The following is an 8,118-nucleotide window of genomic DNA, read 5'->3' on the forward strand; positions in this document are numbered from 1 at the left end:
AAAGCTTATAAATATAAACTGCTAAATACCTTTTTTCATCAGCAGTTATAGCAGTCTTGTGATTTCTATCAGTGTCTGCACTGATAGAAGTCACAAGACTGCTATAACTGCTGATGAAAAAAGGTATTTAGCAGTTTATATTTACTAAAATAATTGCATTTCCATGTTGGGGACCAGATATAGTTAGTGTAGGGTCCTGGGTTTAGTAACACTTTAAAACCACAATAAAGTTCATAAAATGAGTGCAGTGTTTATTTGGTGAAAAAAATGGCATGCGCTTCAAGAAAATTGCTACCTAGATTTACAAGACACGGTGCCCCTCTCAGTCATTCCATTCTGTAATGTATACTGTAACGGGAATGTTAATAATGCTGACATTTTGTGCGCACCTACTATTTTTCATTATTTTATCCAGAACTTTGTTCTCTTTCAGATTTTTTTCCATTTACTGTACCATGTAAATTGTTAATGAGAAAAGCGAGATTGCAAAATACTGCTGCATGCTTCATCTGTGTTTCTATGGAGACAGGCAACTCCAATGTGAAATACCACTAAACTGGAAATTGGCATTTTGAAATTGTTCACTGGCACACCGTATTCTCCAAGACTAATTGCAAATAAAGTAAGACAGAAAGGCTACAATCTATTCACATCTTCCAAAAAGTAAGATTTGTAGTTGAATTATATAACAACCTAGCCAATTGAAAGAAAAATGACAAATTACAAACCTTCTAACACAGCATTATAATTTTTTTTAGACCCACATTACCAAATTAAAATGGACATTTTTGCTGTTACATTATAGTTATTACCTTAGAAAAGCAAAAACATCAATTTACTTACTATAAAAAAAAATTCCATACAACTCATCTACCAAGAAAGAAAAAATGGCAAGGGCTGATATTGCTATTTGAAAAGTAAACCTGCAATTTAAGGTATCATTAAGGTACTTTGCAGAGAACTGATTTCTTCTAACTCTGAAGTTTAACAATCTATTTTGCTTCACTTCCCATCATTAAAGATCAGGAAAGTCTTTTTATTCCCCCTCTAAATCCTTTCCTATGTACCAATATACCATTAACCACTTCATTACTGGGCACTTAAACCCCCTTCCTGCCCAGACCAATTTTCAGCTTTTGCGCTGACGCATTTTGAATGACAATTGCGCGGTCATACCATGCTTTACCCAAATTATATTTTTATAATTTTTTTCCCACAAATAGAGCTTTCTTTTGGTGGTATTTGATCACCTCTGCGGTTTTTATTTTTATTTTTTGCGCTATATACAAAAAAAGACAGAAGATTTAGAAGAAAAAAAAACTCAATTTTTTTATTTTTGTTATAATAATATCCCAATTTTTAAAAAAAAAATGTAAAAAAATTTTCCTCAGTTTAGGTCGATACGTATTCTTCTACATGTTTTTTGTAAAAAAAAAATCACAATAAACGTATATTGATTGGTTTGCGCAAAAGTTATAGCGCCTACAAAATAGGGGATAGATTTATGAACTTTTTTAAATGTTTTATTTTTTTAGTAGTAATGGCAGCGATCTGCGGTTTTTTTTTTGTCAGGCCTGCGATATTGCGGCTGACATATCGGACACTTTTGACACTATTTTGGGACCATTCACATTTACACAGCGAACAGTGCTAAAAAAATGCATTGATTACTGTATAAATGTGACTGGCAGTGAAGGGGTTAACTCTAGGGGGTGAGGAAGGGGTTAAATGTGTAAACTGGGAGTGATTCTAACTGTGTGTGGAGGGGGACTGACTGGGGGAGGTGACCGATGCTGTGTCCCTATGTACAAGGGACACAGCATCGGTCTCCTCTCTCCCTGACAGGACATGGAGCTCTGTGTTTACACACAGAGCTCCACGTCCCTGCTGTCACCAACGATCGCTGGAACCTGGCGGACATCGCGGCCGCCAGGCACGCGCATCGGCTTCTCAGCGATGCGCCGGGCACAGTGTTTCCCCGCTGCACGCTTCCAGTGGCGTGCGCGCGGGGAATGTAAATAGCAGGCTGTCCAGGGACGTCCACCCGGCACTTGAGAGCCACGCTGTGGACGTCTTTCTTCTATAGCGCGGGTCTCAAGTGGTTAATGTACCTCTTTTGCAGAAAATAAAAAGCTTTCTATTTCTTCTATACTCAGCCTCAGTGTCCTGTTGAATACTCCTCCATTAACCGCTTAAGGATCGCCCACTGTATATATACGTCGGCAGAATGGCACGGACAGGCATAATCACGTACCTGTACATGGCCCTTTAAATGCCTGCCGCTCGCAACCCTGCTGCCTTCCCCATGAGTCGGACTGCGGGTCCCGCGGACTCGATCGCCAGGGGGATCCCCGCGATCGTCTCACGGAGGTATAGAGTGGGGAGATGCTTGTGTAAACAAGCATCTCCTTGCTCTGCCTAGTGAGAATGACACTTATCTTGGCTCCGTGTACTCGGAGCAAAGATCAGTGTCATGTGACACAGAGCCCATCCCCCATACAGTAAGAAACACTATGCAGGGAACACTTAACCCCTACAGCGCCACCTAGTGGTTAACCCCTTCACTGCCAGTGTCATTTTCACAGTAATCAGTGCATTTTTATAGCACTAATCGCTGTGAAAATGACAATGGTCCCAAAAATGTGTCAAAAGTGTCCGATGTGTTCGCCATAATGTCTCTGTCATCAAAAAGATCACTGATCCATAAATGCCATAAAACTATTCCCTATTTTGTAAACGATATAACTTTTGCGCAAACCAATTTTTACCAAAAATATGTAGAAGAATAGGTATCGGCCTAAACTGAGGAAAAAAATCGTTTTTAATATATTTTTTGGGGATATTTATTATAGCAAAAAGTAAAAAATATTTCATTTTTTTCAAAATTGTCGCTCTATTTTTGTTTATAGCGCAAAAAATAAAAACCGCCGAGGTGATCAAATACCACCAAAAAGGCGTAAATATAGTAATTCGATGACCGTTCACCTTCTGAATGCAGGCAAGTCATGTGTATCAGCTCTCTGGAAGTGGGAATCATCTCCCTCTGTCTCGCAGTGGCTTAAAAAAGTAGCTGAAATATATACTATGGAAAGAGGTAGTGCTACTATTCAAGGCAGAGAAGAGAAGTTTAATAAAAAATGGTCAACATGGTCAGCGTATGTCTGCTCTAGAGAATATGGCTGTGCGCTGGCGGAGGCAGAATAGAGGAATATTTATTTCTTCTTCTGTTTTTTTTTTTTTTTGGTTGGTTTGTTTTTGTTCTGTTTTTGTTTTCTGTTGTGCCGGTTTGATAAATAAGAAGGACGATGAAGATGATCTATACCGTCAGTATATCTAGAAAAGGAAAAAATTTGGAACTGAAATGCTCTGTAAATTCCTTCTATTGCAGAATCGATTTGAGATATGTTATATATGTGATACGTATGCAATTGAAGTATGTTTGTTTGTATAAAATCGATTAAAAAACAATAAAATATAGAATTTAAAAAAAAATACCACCAAAAAAAAATCAAATATTGCGATAAACGAAGAAAACAGCTGCTAAACACAACAATCAGACAAAAATTGTAATAGTGCAATAAAATATAAAGTGTAGCGCTGTGAATGTGAATAAATGGAACAATCCATCAATGGTAAATATGACACAAGTGAGATTATGGAATATAGCTATTCCCAAGTGACAAATTAAGCGTTTCGTCTTAAAGTTGATGTCTGGTTAAGACTGAAAAGCATCGGGTCCGCACGTCAGCTCCAGCTGCCTATACCACGCGAACCCTCTCTTTTTGCCTATTTCGGAAGCATTTTATATTTTATATACTTTTATCTTTTTCATATTTTAAGTTTTGTTTTTGGAACTTTTTTTCTTAGTAAAGCTTGCTAGCTTTTTTGGATTTACACTATGCGGAGGCCTTTTCTTCTTTTTGTATGCCCTTCAAGTTTGGCGGAATCCTAACTTGGCACATTTGGTTCCAGTATATCAGATCTTGACGTTGCAACAGTTGATCTGATAAAGAAGCCTTTTTCCGGTGGAGAGAAGTAGCTTGAGCTCCTAGCTAGGCATTCCCCTTAGTACACCCCCTTATTCTTCCCAACCTGCAGTCTCCCAGTACTCTTAAGCTCTTTGGTATTGTCCCCAGTTGGGGTGCTAAATAGCTCCCTCTGTTAATTACTTGGGCATGTATGGGAGCCCTGCATAATGCACATGCTTCCCTCTTATTCCCCCCTCCCTTTTTTTTCTCCCTGACTGTTCATATGTTGTTTATGCCTAGAATTTCAGACTACTTTTGTATAGCAGATTATCCTCCCTTTGATGTTTCCTATGTACCCTTTTTTGACCCAACATGGTGTTTTCCGTGCTTTAGCTATACAAATGTACCTCTTGCACTCTTACTTGTACCTTTGTACTAAAACTTTTGTTGCTTTCAATAAAATATTTGAACAGGTATTGAAAACAGGAGAAGTGTGTCCTGGAAGTCATGTAAGCTCACCATACACTATACAATCTGGTTGTACAATCTTTAGATCTACACAGATACAAAAAGCAAATAGCAGTGCTCTAACAAGGGAACACATGCTTGATAAAGTGATGGAATCCTTACAGTGTCCTCCATCCACTGGATACAATATGAAATTAGTAGAGAAAGCCGACAACTCCAAAATTCTGTGAAAGACTTTATTTATGGCATACCAGTGATCATTTCGGCATGTGGCCTTGTTCATAGCATCTTGCTAAATGAGAAGGACATAGCATACAATTATACAATTTAACCCTACCCAGAAAGGGAGTTGGCATATAATGATAGTATAAAATCCAATTCCCCAATTGAATTCAGATTTGACAAGGAAAAGAGCAATAATACAAATAGATCCATAGCATTTGATAGGTGAACATGGCAAAATTGAAATAAAAAGTTCTACAACATTATTCAAACACAAATAATTGTATGGCGTTATGACTGATGAAAAACGAACCTGCGAAAATAAAGAGCTTCCATCAACTATGTAGTGCAAGGACCTGCCCGATTGGATAGCTACATGGCTCCTCCTATTATATAGTTTTAGTAAATCTAAAGGAGATCGTACAGAGATTGTACAATCACATTGTATAGTGTTTGGCCACCTTTATACACAAATTTACTAGTCAAGATTTCAGTGACATTATGGTAAAGGGCACCCAAAACACAGAAGCAAATACACATTTTGCTGCATGAAGAAACAAGCAACAAACACAGCAAAACACGCAGTAAAAAGTGTGCAAACTTCAACACGCCAAAATGTCCCATGGCATGGCATTATGTCAAAGGGCATAGGGGGAAATCAATGGGCTCCCTTTTGCATGTTGTGGAAAAAACGCATCAAAAAACGTGCCCTCTCACTACATTAGGTGTGAATGGGGCCTGAAAGGGAAATTAGTGCATTTACACAAGAACAATGAGGCTCCATTCACATCTGCCTGTTTCCAAAGCATGGCAAACTGCACAGAAAATGTCGCTTCTCGGCCTTTTGGCTAAGATCAAGTGTAGTATCTGTTCTTATCAGTTTTCGGCGGACACTGAAGCACTTCTTTAGTAGAGGGCGGATGTAATCCAATGATGTGATAGGCACCTGGAAGGATGGTTTCAGCAGGGGCTATGCCATGCTACCCGACAGTACTGGGGGCAGGCCACTAGTCAAGTCTGAGCCATCTGGAAGGGTGCTCCTGGTGAGAGCGGAGAGGCATGAGATCTTAGCGGAAGGCCGGGGCCCTGGCCTTCTGGCCTGGATTTGATGCGGTTCCTAAACCGCCTTACCAGTTTCTCGAGAAGGAAAGCTGGCCCGACCCTTCGGGGGAAGGTCTAGTGTGTAGTTAGTGCCTCTCGAGTATAATTAGGTAAGGAGCGAAAGAGGTGTATGGGCACTCTCCCTGAGCCTCCGGTAGCTCCCGATCCTTTCTGGTTGAGGTGGGAAGGGGGCCGTGACTGTCCGGGCCGTGGACCAGGGTCCATTGAAAAGCCTGTGGAGATAGTGCCCCTGGAGTGGCAGTCCAGGGGTGCCATACATTGCACTGAGTGTGTGAGGGACACTCAACGTGTGGCACCTTTTTGGTCACTTATCTCCACACACACTTTTTTAGCACCTGCCTCTAGGGCCAGGCCTTTTGGCTAGGACCAGAGGAATTTTTGTTTCCTGGCCGGAGGGCCGGCCAATGTATTGCACATTGGTCACTTTCCTCACTCTCCCATCTTCCTTCTTCCCCACTTTCCTTTTTTATTTTCCCCGTGTTTGTCTAGTTTGTCACTTATTTTTGTTTGGTGCACTGCACTTTATGTGTGATTAGTAGGGTGCTGGTCCTCGGGCCTGCCCTGAACGTCTTGGGAGTGGGTGGACATGGCCTTCTGGCTTAGTTCGCCTGCTCTCATGGGGTCTCCCTTCGGGGGAGCCTCACTGTTGGGCTCGTGCTGGCTTCGGCTACATGGGCCTTGATGGGTTCATGTGGCTTCGGCTGCATGGACCACTGATACCTCAGTCCCTGTCAGGAGCCTTGCGCCCCGGGGGATCAGGGTTGGGCCCTTTTCGGAGGGCCAATTGACGTATGCACCCGTCACAGGTTTTTGTTGCACCTCCTTATGTGTGTGCACTTTTTCCCTGCACCGGGTGAAGTTTTTGGGTTGTGTTTTGCACGCCACAGGCTTTTCAATAGAAAAAAAAAAAAAACTGCACAGAAAATGTGTGCTGCTGTGCGTTTCAGAAACACGCTGAAAATGTGCATAGTGATTTTGGAGCTATTAAATGTTAAAGCGGAGGTTCACCCGCACATGACACTATTTCCCCCTAGATGGATGCTCGTTTTGTCTAGGGGAATCGGCTAGTTGTTTTAAAATATGATCCGTACTTACCGTTTATGAGATGCATCTTCTCCGCCGCTTCCGGGTATGGGCTGCGGGACTGGGCGTTCCTATTTTGATTGACAGTCTTCCGAGAGGCTTCGACGGTCGCATCCATCGCGTCATGATTTTCCGAAAGAAGCCGAACGTCGGTGCGCAGGCGCAGTATAGAGCCGCACCGACGTTCGGCTTCTTTCGGCTACTAGTGACGCGATGGATGCGACCGTCGGAAGCCTCTCGGAAGACTGTCAATCAAGAAGGAACGCCCGCTCCCGAAGACCCATACCCGGAAGCGACCGAGAAGATGCATCTCGAAAACGGTAAGTACAGCTCATATTTTAAAACAACTAGCTGATTCCCCTAGACAAAACGAGCAGGAATCTAAGGAGAAAAGGTAAAAAAATAAATAAATGGGTGAACTCCCGCTTTAAATTGTTTGGAATGCTAAAATATTGTTTATTATAGGAGATGCAATCCTGGGTTGTTTTTCCTTGGGAGGGGAGCCCAGAATATTTTCTATGCTGCCCCCACAAACAGAATTAAGCCCCATACACACGATCAGACTTATTGACAACAAACTTCAAAATTTCCAGGTTTTCAAACAAATCCGACTGTGTGTACGCTCCATCGGACAAACTTTTTCGTCAGGCAAAAGTTCGCTCTGCAAACAGACAAACTTTTTGGCAACAAAAGTCCTGCTGTGTGTACAGAAATCCATCAGACTTTAGTCTGGAGTACAAATACGCATGCTCAGAACCAATGTTAAAATCAACCAATAGTTGCAGAAGTTGACCAAAGGGTGTCAGAAAAGAGCAGAAAAAACACGTGAAAGTTTGCTGAAAAAGTACTGTCGTGTGTACAGGGGCGGACTGACAACTCATGGGGCCCCCGGGCACTAGGGAATCATTGGGGCCCCCAGGTTTAAAGATGGCCACCACACGGCAGCCATCTTTCTGATGCAACATTAATGCGGCAGGGCCTTGTGGAGGGGCACCTAGCTTTGCAACATGCAGAGTGGCAGAAGACTTTGTTATAGGATTAACTGTAGGTACAAGTGGTAGTACAGAATTTACTACTACTTCAAGTCAGATTTTACAACTCTGTTGGGGGAGGGGGCTTTGGTTAGATATCAGGGGTCTAAACAGACCCCCTGAAGTCTCACTTTTGAGACAGAGTCAGGTATTGAGGACAGAGATTCCACAGTCCCTTTCTCTGCAGCCTTTGTTGCACTGAAAATGAATGATCAGGAGACAGA

The 8,118-nt window shown here is 42.0% G+C and overlaps 1 pseudogene; it reads left to right on the top strand.

Annotated features, from left to right (window-relative positions):
* The first annotated feature begins 5,486 nt into the window (after positions 1-5,486).
* Positions 5,487-5,590, top strand: LOC120942186 (annotated as a pseudogene).
* Positions 5,591-8,118: the final 2,528 nt, after the last annotated feature.

Source organism: Rana temporaria, chromosome 5, assembly GCF_905171775.1.
Source record: "Rana temporaria chromosome 5, aRanTem1.1, whole genome shotgun sequence".
In the NCBI taxonomy this organism is placed as follows: domain Eukaryota; kingdom Metazoa; phylum Chordata; class Amphibia; order Anura; family Ranidae; genus Rana; species Rana temporaria.